A 13,731-nucleotide genomic window follows, 5' to 3' on the forward strand; every position below is an offset into this window, starting at 1 on the left:
CTGTCTGGTCACTGGAGAATTTCAACAAACCCCTGGTCATGAATATGTAAAACACGGACTAGCATGTACATGTATATACTCTTAATTGATAATTACAGTATAGTCATGTGGTGGCAAAAGATTTATCTCTCATTCTCTACATCAAATTTTACTTAACACAATATGTATAAATGTTAGAATGTTATTAGTCTTTTATTAAACAATGTTATAGGGTGTCACTACCGAAAATATCCTTTCATTTCATTTGTCATATTTTTATGGTGGATATTATATTTTTATGGTGGATATTATATTTTTATGGTGGATATTATATTTTTATGGTGGGTATTATATTTTTCAGCTAGCCCCCTTCTCATACCAAAACAAAACAATATCTTTGTTCTTTCTTTTTTCTTCTTTTTTCCTTTGGTTAAATTTTTCCTTTACCAATAGCAGAAATGAAGGTTTTTTAATTGTCCATGATCTGATAATGTGGTAACTGTAATGCATGTACTATGTTAAACACTAAAGAAGTTTGTTTTGTTCAACGACACCACTAGAGCACATTGATTTATTAATCATTGGCTATTGGATGTCAAACATTTGGTAATTTTGACATTTAGTCTTAGAGAAGAAACTCACTACATTTTACCATTAGTAGCAAGTGATCTTTTATATGCACCATCCCACAGACAGGATAGCACATACCATAACCTTTGATATACTAGTCATGGTGTATTGGTTGGAATGAGAAATAGCCCAATGGGTCCACTGACTGGGATTGTTCCCAATCCTACTGCGCATCAGGCGAGCACTTTACCAATGAGCTGCATCCCACCCCATTAAACAATATTCTGGGCTGTTGATAAACATTCACAACCTCTTTTATTAATATCATTATTGTGGATACCAGATTTTCTGGCTAGCCAAAAAAAAGCTTGCTTTCATTTTTGTTTTTTCTGTGTTTCCTTCTCTTTCCATCCTCCTTTCATTCTGTTTTATTGTTTTTTCTGTGTTTCCTTCTCTTTCCATCCTCCTTTCATTCTGTTTTATTGTTTTTTCTGTGTTTCCTTCTCTTTCCATCCTCCTTTCATTCTGTTTTATTGTTTTTTCTGTGTTTCCTTCTCTTTCCATCCTCCTTTCATTCTGTTTTATTGTTTTTTCCTTTTTCCAAGAACAGAAATGAAGATTCTTTAATTATGGTCATGATTTAGATGTTGGCTAGTGGCTATAAAAGTGTACCAAACCCACTGCCTTTTGAGTTGAAGCCTCAGATAGCTTCTTTTTTTCAGTGGCTGTGAACACGTCCGCTGTAGGTATTCGGCGCGATGCACAAATCAATTTTGATCAGCTGATTGCAGTAAATAGAACAAGCTGCAAGCGAGAGAGCCACTTTTGTAGGTTCAACACAAGCAAGTTAACATACAGTTTATCTCTTCACAAGTAAATCAGAGAGTTCTAGTACTGGCTGATAGACAGCTTCAAACGGATGTCGTAAGTTCAATTGTTGTGTCCAAAGTCAGCATGTATTGTCATACGTTTCATTTGTTATATTCAAAGTCAGCATGTATTGTCATGTTTCATTTGTTATACTCAGATTCTTGTAGAGTTTTTCAACACTTAAAAATGTATGAAGAGTTCTTGTGAGTTAATGTAAAACAATTGTGAAAATGCTTGGGCAAAGATTCAATTATGACAGGTAAAAAATAATAAAAGGTAAAATTAAATTATTGCAATAAAAATGTTTCGTAACAAGTAAATTTACTGATAGGTAAAAACTGCATAACTGTAAAAAAATTATAGTCGATGCATTTGTGACAATTAAGCTACTAAACAAACTATTGTCTGAAAATAAGTATATTAAATTTGTTCTCAAAAGTACATGATTCAAACAATTACGTGGTTGTAATATCCCATTTGTTATTGATACATTTGTGTTTTTGGATATAATTAATGTAGCTATAAAAAAAAAAAAAATGTTTATTTATGTTTTGCAAATATTTTGTTTTAAATGTTTTCAAAATGACATACCAGGTATGGTGGCTAACGTTAACTTAATAGGAGCCATACAGGCATTAAATATTTCCCATCAGGTAAAGTGGCCAAGAATATTGATATCAAATTTGATATCTTGTGGTTTGAAGGAAATGTGCTAAGTGGTAAAATAGTGAATATAAATTTCATTTTATCTTTTTTTTTTTAAACCATTGCACAGTTTCATATTATGGGGGCAACTTAGGCTAGTGGTAAAGTGCTTGCCTGATGTATGGTCCATCTAGGATTGATGCCTGCCGGTGGTCCCATTGGACTAATTTTCTTTTCAGCCAGACTGGTATGCAGTGTCCTATCTGTGGGATACTGTATTTAAAAGATCCCTTGCTGCTAATCAGAAAGCATAGAGAGTAACCCATTGCTTGGGGACAGCAGCTTCCTCTCATAGCACTGGCCTCAGTGGCGTCATGGTTAGGCCATCGGTCTACAGGCTGGGTTCGGATCCCAGTCGAGGCATGGGTTTTTAATCCAGATACCGACTACAAACCCTGAGTGAGTGCTCCGCAAGGCTCAATGGGTAGGTGTAAACCACTTGCACCGACCAGTGATCCATAACTGGTTCAACAAAGGCGATGGTTTGTGCTATCCTTGCTGCTAATCGGAAGAGTAGCCCATGTAGTGGCGACAGCGGGTTTCCTCCCAAAATCTGTGTGGTCCTTAACCATATGTCTGACCCATATAACCGTAAATAAAATGTGTTGAGTGCGTCGTTAAATAAAACACTTCTTTCTTTTCAACCTTATGTCTGACGCCATATAACCGTAAATAAAATGTGTTGAGTGTGTCGTTAAATAAAACACTTCTTTCTTTTCAACCATATGTCTGACGCCATATAACCGTAAATAAAATGTGTTGAGTGCGTCGTTAAATAAAACACTTCTTTCTTTTCCTCTCATTGCCTGTGTGGTCCTTAACCATATGTTAGATACCATATAACTACAATTAAAATGTGTTGAGTGAATTGTTTAAATAAAACATTCCTTCATCCTTCCGTAGTTTAATATTAAGAGAATCGGTTGTTATTTTTTAGTTTTATATTTAAGTGGCCGGCTGCTATGGATAGTATTTACATTTACTATTTGTTTAAAGTATTATTTATATTCTAATGGAAGTATGAAAAACCTTGTTGCAGTGTTTTGATTACAGAGATTCCAGAAATGGTGGGTGTCTACAAATTGTTTAATTACTAGAACTTAACTACATACTTAAATTAAACAATGTTTTATCACCCACCAGATATACCTGAATATAACTATTATTCCATATATGTAATACCAAAAAGGCCTGCCAAAAGGGGTGTGTAAAATATATTCTTAAAAATCAATATCAACCATGCATGGAAACCAATATTCAAAAGTTTTATTTTATATATGATGTTTGGAATGACATAGAATCAGTTCAGTTAGTTTGAAAAAGTCTATAGATGACTAGACTTTGAATTAATATTTATTTTGAATACAAATGTTTTTCAGATATCGCCATTTAAGGGGAGGTATTACTCTGACTCCCTATGACTCCCATTAGAGTAGAGTAGATTTTTAGCTCCCCTAAGTGTGTGAATTTTAAAACAATAGAGGGGCAGAATGTAGCCCAGTGGGAAAGTACACGCTTAATGCATGGGTTTGGGATCGATTCCCGTCACAAGGCTCATTGGACTATTTCTCGTTGCAGCCAGTGCACCACAACTGGTATATAAAAGGCTGTGGTATGTGCTATCCTGTCTGTGGGATGGTGCCTATAAAAGATCCCTTGCTACTAATGGAAAAATGTAGCAGGTTTCCTCTCTAAGACTATGTCAAAATGACCAAATGTTTGACATCCAATAGCCGATGATTAATCTAGTGGTGTCATTAAACAAAACAAAGTTTAACTTTAAAACAATAGTACCATAAAAAGATTAAATATCATTGCTCAGTATGGTAATATCTCAAATATTTGGCTCCATGGGGAGCAATTAATCACTCCCCTCAGTGAGGTAAGGTGTTTCTTCTACAATATATAAACTGGTATGGAGATATTCTCAGCTCAATCAACCAATGTTGCTTAGATGACCCACTTAAAATAAAACCATTTATTGCTTTTATGTAGTACAATACATAATAATGCAACAGATAAAATAACCAATAGTTTTGAAGATGTCAAAGTCCAAAAATGCCTAAGGCAGGAGTGTTCAAATTTTGCAGTTTTATTTGATGTATTAATTTTATGTAACTTTCAAGAGTTTATAATTTTTAATCCAGAAAATATAAAGCTCTGGACTGATGCCATATGCATGATGACAAGATAAATTAAACCTGGATAGATTCTATACCAACATTTCAATTTCATCCACCGTATCTGGTCGTCATGCATATTTCAGGATTGGTTCACCATAGTATATAGTATATGGATTTTATAGTAAATTATCTATAAGATATAAATGGCTAAAACCACCTTGTTTTAAATCTTCAAAACTATTGAAAAGTTTGTCCTTATATTTTATAAAGCTTCATAAAATACATGTGTATGTTGTAGAACATGTCTGCACCCTGCGGTTGTATTCTGGAAGGAGCCCTGTTTGAAATGACTTGGGTTATCTGTATCCCATTTTATGTACAGAACAAGAATTGTATTTCCTTGAGATCAAACAAATATATAGTAATGTCTTTTATCAGTGATATGATCATCTCTGTTTTCTCCATCTGCCACTTCATAGCTTTATGGTGTGCCAGTTCTACTAATTCATCTTTTGCTTCAAACTAAGTGAGTTTCTTGCTTTTTTAACACCTATCACCAGTTTTATAACTACCGTACCTAGTAGAATGCATATGCAAATGAAGTTAGAAATCTGAGAAGTTAGCTATAGATCTTTTAATTTTGAAATGATTAGGAATATTATGATAAAGTTTGCTAACTTTGTCTCTATTCTTTTGTTCTCTCCCCCCCCCAAAAAAACCCCCAAAAAAAAAAAAAAAAAAAAACAACAACAAACCCAAACAAATAAAACAAAAACAAAAACATTTTCAATCAACATTATTTTCACACAATAAAAGTAAAGATATTGCAGAGTTGCACAATTCACTAAAATGCCTTGCCTTAAAGAAATAAATGTTTTGACAAAACTCAGTATATTGATGTTATAATTTTAAAATGTATTCTAAGTAACAGAACATCATCAGTTGTTTTTATCAGGATGACCCTACTATGTCAAGTAAGCCTTAAATATCAGCAATGTTTTATGTCCCCAGCGCAACACATTGAGATTATTATGACCGAAGATATATGATTCTTAGCATTTTGCCTGAGATATAACCAAAGACATATGATTCTTAGCATTTTGCCTGAGATATAACCAAAGACATATGATTCTTAGCATTTTGCCTGAGATATAACCAAAGACATATGATTCTTAGCATTTTGCCTGAGATATAACCAAAGACATATGATTCTTAGCATTTTGCCTAAGATATAACCAAAGACATATGATTCTTAGCATTTTCCCTAAGAACAATCTGCTAGCCCAGTTAACTAGTTTCATTATTCATTAATAATGTCTAATTAATCTTGTCTTAGACAGAATTAGATGGGTTGAGGGGGGGTGGGTGGGGGGGGGTGGTGTCACAGCATTATGTTCTTGTTACACCAATAATGGTCTTTCTGAAGTGAATTCTAGAACAATATGAACGTATTTCTGAAGTAATGTTTTTAGATGGGTTGGGGGGGGGGGGGGGGGTCACAGCATTATGTTCTTGTTGAACCAATAATGGCCTTTCTGAACTGAATTCTAGAACAGTATGAACGTATTTCTGAAGTAATGTTTTTAGATGGGTTGGGGGGGGGGGGGTCACAGCATTATGTTCTTGTTGAACCAATAATGGTCTTTCTGAACTGAATTCTAGAACAGTATGAACGTATTTCTGAAGTAATGTTTTTAGATGGGTTGGAGGGTGGGGGGGGGTCACAGCATTATGTTCTTGTTACACCAATAATGGTCTTTCTGAACTCAATTCTAGAACAGTATGAACGTATTTCTGAAGTAATGTTTTTAGATGGGTTGGAGGGGGGGGGGGGGTCACAGCATTATGTTCTTGTTACACCATTAATGGTCTTTCTGAACTGAATTCTAGAACAGTATGAACGTATTTCTGAAGTAATGTTTTTAGATGGGTTGGGGGCGGGGGGTGTCACAGCATTATGTTCTTGTTACACCAATAATGGTCTTTCTGAACTGAATTCTAGAACAGTATGAACGTATTTCTGAAGTAATGTTTTTAGATGGGTTGGAGGGGGGGGGGGGGTCACAGCATTATGTTCTTGTTACACCAATAATGGTCTTTCTGAACTGAATTCTAGAACAGTATGAATGTATTTCTGAAGTAATGTTTTTAGATGGGTTGGAGGGGGGGGGGGGTCACAGCATTATGTTCTTGTTGAACCAATAATGGTCTTTCTGAACTGAATTCTAGAACAGTATGAACGTATTTCTGAAGTAATGTTTTTAGATGGGTTGGAGAGGGGGGGGGGGGGTCACAGCATTATGTTCTTGTTGAACCAATAATGGTCTTTCTGAACTGAATTCTAGAACAGTATGAACGTATTTCTGAAGTAATGTTTTTAGATGGGATGGAGGGGGGGGGGGGGTCACAGCATTATGTTCTTGTTGAACCAATAATGGTCTTTCTGAACTGAATTCTAGAACAGTATGAACGTATTTCTGAAGTAATGTTTTTAGATGGGTTGGAGGGGGGGGGGGGGGGTCACAGCATTATGTTCTTGTTACACCATTAATGGTCTTTCTGAACTGAATTCTAGAACAGTATGAACGTATTTCTAAAGTAATGTTTTTAGATGGGTTGGGGGTGGGGGGTGTCACAGCATTATGTTCTTGTTACACCAATAATGGTCTTTCTGAACTGAATTCTAGAACAGTATGAACGTATTTCTGAAGTAATGTTTTTAGATGGGTTGGAGGTGGGGGGGGGGGGGGGGGTCACAGCATTATGTTCTTGTTACACCAATAATGGTCTTCCTGAACTGAATTCTAGAACAGTATGAACGTATTTCTGAAGTAATGTTTTTAGATGGGTTGGAGGGGGGGGGGGGGGTCACAGCATTATGTTCTTGTTGAACCAATAATGGTCTTTCTGAACTGAATTCTAGAACAGTATGAACGTATTTCTGAAGTAATGTTTTTAGATGGGTTGGAGGGGGGGGGGGGTCACAGCATTATGTTCTTGTTGAACCAATAATGGTCTTTCTGAACTGAATTCTAGAACAGTATGAACGTATTTCTGAAGTAATGTTTTTAGATGGGTTGGAGGGGGGGGGGGGTCACAGCATTATGTTCTTGTTACACCAATAATGGTCTTTCTGAACTGAATTCTAGAACAGTATGAATGTATTTCTGAAGTAATGTTTTTAGATGGGTTGGAGGGGGGGGGGGGGTCACAGCATTATGTTCTTGTTACACCATTAATGGTCTTTCTGAACTGAATTCTAGAACAGTATGAACGTATTTCTGAAGTAATGTTTTTAGATGGGTTCGAGGGGGGGGGGGTGTCACAGCATTATGTTCTTGTTACACCAATAATGGTCTTTCTGAACTGAATTCTAGAACAGTATGAACGTATTTCTGAAGTAATGTTTTTAGATGGGTTGGAGGGGGGGGGGGGTCACAGCATTATGTTCTTGTTACACCAATAATGGTCTTTCTGAACTGAATTCTGAAGAATGTGGTCACAGCAGTATGAATGGTACCATATTCTGAAGTAATGTTTTGAAGATGGGTTGATGGGTCGTTAGGGGGGGGGGGGTCACAGCATTATGTTCTTGTTGAACCAATAATGGTCTTTCTGAACTGAATTCTAGAACAGTATGAACGTATTTCTGAAGTAATGTTTTTAGATGGGTTGGAGGGGGGGGGGGGGTCACAGCATTATGTTCTTGTTACACCAATAATGGTCTTTCTGAACTGAATTCTAGAACAGTATGAACGTATTTCTGAAGTAATGTTTTTAGATGGGTTGGGGGGGGGGGGGGTCACAGCATTATGTTCTTGTTACACCAATAATGGTCTTTCTGAACTGAATTCTAGAACAGTATGAACGTATTTCTGAAGTAATGTTTTTAGATGGGTTGGAGGGGGGGGGGGGGGGGTCACAGCATTATGTTCTTGTTGACACCAATAATGGTCTTTCTGAACTGAATTCTAGAACAGTATGAACGTATTTCTGAAGTAATGTTTTTAGATGGGTTGGGGGGGGGGGGGTCACAGCATTATGTTCTTGTTGAACCAATAATGGTCTTTCTGAACTGAATTCTAGAACAGTATGAACGTATTTCTGAAGTAATGTTTTTAGATGGGTTGGAGGGGGGGGGGGGGGGTCACAGCATTATGTTCTTGTTACACCAATAATGGTCTTTCTGAACTGAATTCTAGAACAGTATGAACGTATTTCTGAAGTAATGTTTTTAGATGGGTTGGGGGGGGGGGGGTCACAGCATTATGTTCTTGTTACACCAATAATGGTCTTTCTGAACTGAATTCTAGAACAGTATGAACGTATTTCTGAAGTAATGTTTTTAGATGGGTTGGAGGGGGGGGGGGGGTCACAGCATTATGTTCTTGTTGAACCAATAATGGTCTTTCTGAACTGAATTCTAGAACAGTATGAACGTATTTCTGAAGTAATGTTTTTAGATGGGTTGGAGGGGGGGGGGGGGTCACAGCATTATGTTCTTGTTGAACCAATAATGGTCTTTCTGAACTGAATTCTAGAACAGTATGAACGTATTTCTGAAGTAATGTTTTTAGATGGGTTGGGGGGGGGGGGGGGTCACAGCATTATGTTCTTGTTACACCATTAATGGTCTTTCTGAACTGAATTCTAGAACAGTATGAACGTATTTCTGAAGTAATGTTTTTAGATGGGTGGGGGGGGGGGGTGTCACAGCATTATGTTCTTGTTGAACCAATAATGGTCTTTCTGAACTGAATTCTAGAACAGTATGAACGTATTTCTGAAGTAATGTTTTTAGATGGGTTGGAGGTGGGGGGGGGGGGGTCACAGCATTATGTTCTTGTTACACCAATAATGGTCTTCCTGAACTGAATTCTAGAACAGTATGAACGTATTTCTGAAGTAATGTTTTTAGATGGGTTGGAGGGGGGGGGTCACAGCATTATGTTCTTGTTGAACCAATAATGGTCTTTCTGAACTGAATTCTAGAACAGTATGAACGTATTTCTGAAGTAATGTTTTTAGATGGGTTGGAGGGGGGGGGGGGGGTCACAGCATTATGTTCTTGTTGAACCAATAATGGTCTTTCTGAACTGAATTCTAGAACAGTATGAACGTATTTCTGAAGTAATGTTTTTAGATGGGTTGGAGGAGGGGGGGGGGGTCACAGCATTATGTTCTTGTTACACCAATAATGGTCTTTCTGAACTGAATTCTAGAACAGTATGAATGTATTTCTGAAGTAATGTTTTTAGATGGGTTGGGGGGGGGGGGGTCACAGCATTATGTTCTTGTTACACCAAACCGGCCTCGGTGGCGTCGTGGCAGGCCATCGGTCTACAGGCTGGTAGGTACTGGGTTCGGATCCCAGTCGAGGCATGGGATTTTTAATTCAGATACCGACTCCAAACCCTGAGTGAGTGCTCCGCAAGGCTCAATGGGTAGGTGTAAACCACTTGCATCGACCAGTGATCCATAACTGGTTCAACAAAGGCCATGGTTTGTGCTATCCTGCCTGTGGGAAGCGCAAATAAAAGATCCCTTGCTGCCTGTCGTAAAAGAGTAGCCTATGTGGCGACAGCGGGTTTCCTCTCCAAATCTGTGTGGTCCTTAACCATATGTCTGACGCCATATAACCGTAAATAAAATGTGTTGAGTGCGTCGTTAAATAAAACATTTCTTTCTTTCTTTCTTTCTTGTTACACCAATAATGGTCTTTCTGAACTGAATTCTAGAACAGTATGAACGTATTTCTAAAGTAATGTTTTTAGATGGGTTGGAGGGGGGGTGTCACAGCATTATGTTCTTGTTACACCAATAATGGTCTTTCTGAACTGAATTCTAGAACAGTATGAACGTATTTCTGAAGTAATGTTTTTAGATGGGTTGGGGGGGGGGGGGGGGTCCACAGCATTATATTCTTGTTACACCAATAATGGTTTTTCTGAACTGAATTCTAGAACAGTATGAACGTATTTCTGAAGTAATGTTTTTAGATGGGTTGGAGGGGGGGGGGGGGGGGGTCACAGCACTGTTCTTGTTGAACCAATAATGGTCTTTCTGAACTGAATTCTAGAACAGTATGAACGTATTTCTGAAGTAATGTTTTTAGATGGGTTGGGGGGGGGGGGGTCACAGCACTGTTCTTGTTGAACCAATAATGGTCTTTCTGAACTGAATTCTAGAACAGTATGAACGTATTTCTGAAGTAATGTTTTAATGTTTTTCTTCGAGAAGTAGTACATGTATTTTGGGATGGGATTTACCTCAGTCAGTTGAGTGCTCACTTAAGGTGCTTGCATCGCTGGATCAAATCACATCAATGGATCCATTAAACTAATTGGGTATTTTCTCGTTCCAACCAGTGCACCATGACTGGTTAAAGTCTGTGGTATGTGCTTTTCTGCATTTCTGTGAGAAGGTGCATATAAAAGATCTCTTGCTTCATTTGGAAAAATGTAGTTGGTTTCCTCTGATGACTGTATGTCAGAATTACCAAATGTGTGATATCCAATAGCAGACAGGGGTGCACAAATCAGTTGTCCGCGCGCCCGGGACAACCAGAATATGTTGCGGGCAACCATTCTTTGTCAAACAGTTGCCCAGTGGGCAACCAAGAAAATCATAAAACAAGTAAAATGAAAAACAAAACTTCACGACACGGGCAATTCAAAAGTATCGAAACTGATATCTTGACTGACAGGCGATATAAATATCCACCCTAATGCTGCCATCCACTCAGCGTCCACCGTGCATGATTTTGACGAGTTCAATGCAGACATACGTTTCAGAATGGTGGCTATTAGCAAAGGGCACAAGACATGTGAAAGGCCACAAACTACACCAACAACCATCCAGTTCTGAGCTAAAAATTTGGCTAAGCCATTTTCTATCTTCCGATGTGAACAATCGGTTACATAATCTATCCGACACCTAACATATAATAATAATGCCAAATATTAACAGGGATCTCGCGACTGGAAATGAAAAGCGGTGTCATCAAGAATTCAGCATAACAATGTTTGCTTATTTTAATAATCAGAGTTATTAATTTTAATGGCAACATGTATGCAAGAAAAGTCTGAAAAATCTGTAGCGTGTTATTTTAACTCTGTAAAGTCTTTGAGCCAAAGTAATAAAAACGGACCGAAATTGCTAGTTCAGGGCCAAAGACAATAGGCTAGGGCCGAGTTCAGCTAGACCGAGCAAAACAAAAACGTCCGCTAAACTGGTTTATGCGCTTCACGTTAAACTCAATGTCCACGTCGGGAACCAGTCACATAGTTCGCAAACGTTTGGAAAACGTTCGTTGGCTGTTCTCAGTGTGCATATAGGTCACGCTTGATGGTCAGCCGAGACTGTTGCACGTGTCAAAAGACATTGTTGCAGACATTAAACCATACGATTACACGCAAGTAAATCTTCATGTAAATTAGTGAGAGAAAAAAACCCACCACCAAATAGTTGTTCGCATTAATGAATACTTAATTGCTGTTTCGTTTGTTTATTTCCGTTGTCTTTGTTAATTTCGCACTCATGCATTTCGTGATGGCGGGAAAGGAACATGCAGTATTTATACAAACTGTGGTTAAACGTACACTGAATACAATTAGTTAAAAATAATCATATTTGTTAGATAAAATATTATATAAATTTGTTGACTGTGAGGTGACATCTCAAAAGTTAGCTAGATTTTAAAAAGACCATAACATTTTAATTCATTATCTTTTTAATCAAAATCTTTTGACGTAAATGGATAGTTGTCATAATGTGAAGTCGGAACTCTTAGGCTACGTATTTTACAAGCTGAAATCAACAACAAGCATTTAACACGACGCGGAAATCAACAAAATGGTGCAAATTACGAAATTGTTGGGGTGTGTAATAGATGGGTTACTTTAAAATACAATTAAAAGCAGTTCAAACCAAAATAAAGATTGCTATTTTACAGAAATAATGAGCACTGTTTAAAAAAGAAGAGTATTGGCTCTCAGATTTTTATTAATGCCATAGGCCTTAGAATTTGGGATGTGTTTGCAGAGGGCATTGGCTTACAACTCTGCATATCTCCCTTCACCCACTGAAAAATCAAAGTAATATATTAACTGCCCCTATCCCCACTGCTGTCTTTGATTTTGATCAGGGGGTAATTTTGTTATTCAGATGTATTCCAGTTTGTACATAATTAGCTGAAAAAGATGCATTTTCATATTCATATATAAATACTCTATACAGTACTACACATAACAATTTTGGCTAAAACATTTTCATTATGGCAAATACAAATCCCATTTGGCAATTTTTTGGCTACAGGTATTTTAATCCTGGATGAGCCCTGAGTTCATCAAAGTATTATGACTGTGACAGCCCAGGCGAGATCGAACCGCCTTTATGGATCCATTCAGCTGATTGTTGTTTTTTTCGTTCCAACCAGAGGACAACAACCGGACAAAGGTTGTGGTATGTGCCTTCCTGTCTGTGGGAAAGTGCATATAAAAGATCCCTTGCTGCATTAGGAAAAATGTATCGGGTTTCCTCTGATGACTACGAGTCAGAATTACCAAATGTTTGACATCCAAATGTTTGACATCCAACAGCCGATGATTAATTAATCAATGCGCTCCAGTGGTGTCGTTTTTCTATTCTTATTTGATGATACAGACTAGTCGGTTGTAGCTCTAAGAAGTGTGAAAGGCTCAGGAATGTCGAAACATATTAAAATCTATCTTGACGGGCAATCATTACGGTAAATCAGAAGAAGACGTGTGTTGAAACCATCTGAGCTGAATCTCGAGTGCTAACACATGCACCGACTTTTAACATGTGAAGCTGAAGACACGTTAATAAGACATGCTGTCGAGAAATCAGATTGAAATCCCGCTGATTTTAAAACTGCTTCAACAAATTTCTTTGTTTTGCATGATGTTTTAGAGCAGAATTAATGTTTTGGTTTCCATTTTTTTGGTGGTGGTGATGATGATAATGGGGTTGGCAGTGATGATGATGATGATGGTGGTGGTGGTGGTGGTGGTCGTGGTGGTGGTAGTGGTGGTCATGGTGGCTAAGAACACATTTAAGAAAATAAATTAAAACTTGGAGTTTTCATGACATGTTAATACAGCCAAGAAACCAAATTTTCCATTTAAAAAGCTCCACACAGAAAAACAAAACAAACAAATAATTGTGTAATTTCCAAGCTGCTTGAAAGCATTTCTTTACATGACATGTAAGGTGGGTTTTTTTGTGTTGCCGGCAGTTGGTGGGTTTGTGCTACTTTGACAAATCACGGGAAGATAATATTCTTTCAAAAGTACTTCTGTGTACTGACATTTTCCTCTTTGATTTGTTTGGTTGCTTGCAGATAAGTCATGTGTTGAAGACCATTTTAGAACTCATGAAGATCTGAATCTGTATAGATCTTGTGCATCTTTCAAGGATGAAACTGGCCTCGGTGGTGTCGTGGCAGGCCATCGGTCTACAG

General features: G+C 37.6%; 1 protein-coding gene across 1 annotated transcript in view; it reads left to right on the plus strand.

Annotated features, from left to right (window-relative positions):
* The first annotated feature begins 1,359 nt into the window (after nt 1–1,359).
* LOC121374960 (neuronal calcium sensor 2-like) overlaps nt 1,360–13,731 on the plus strand; it is a 192,142-nt gene continuing 179,770 nt past the window's right edge. The window contains exon 1 of the mRNA XM_041502112.1: nt 1,360–1,473. The gene's annotated coding sequence lies outside the window, so the exon portion shown is untranslated. The remainder of the gene's footprint in view (nt 1,474–13,731) is intronic.

This window comes from Gigantopelta aegis, chromosome 6 (assembly GCF_016097555.1).
Source record: "Gigantopelta aegis isolate Gae_Host chromosome 6, Gae_host_genome, whole genome shotgun sequence".
NCBI lineage: Eukaryota > Metazoa > Mollusca > Gastropoda > Neomphalida > Peltospiridae > Gigantopelta > Gigantopelta aegis.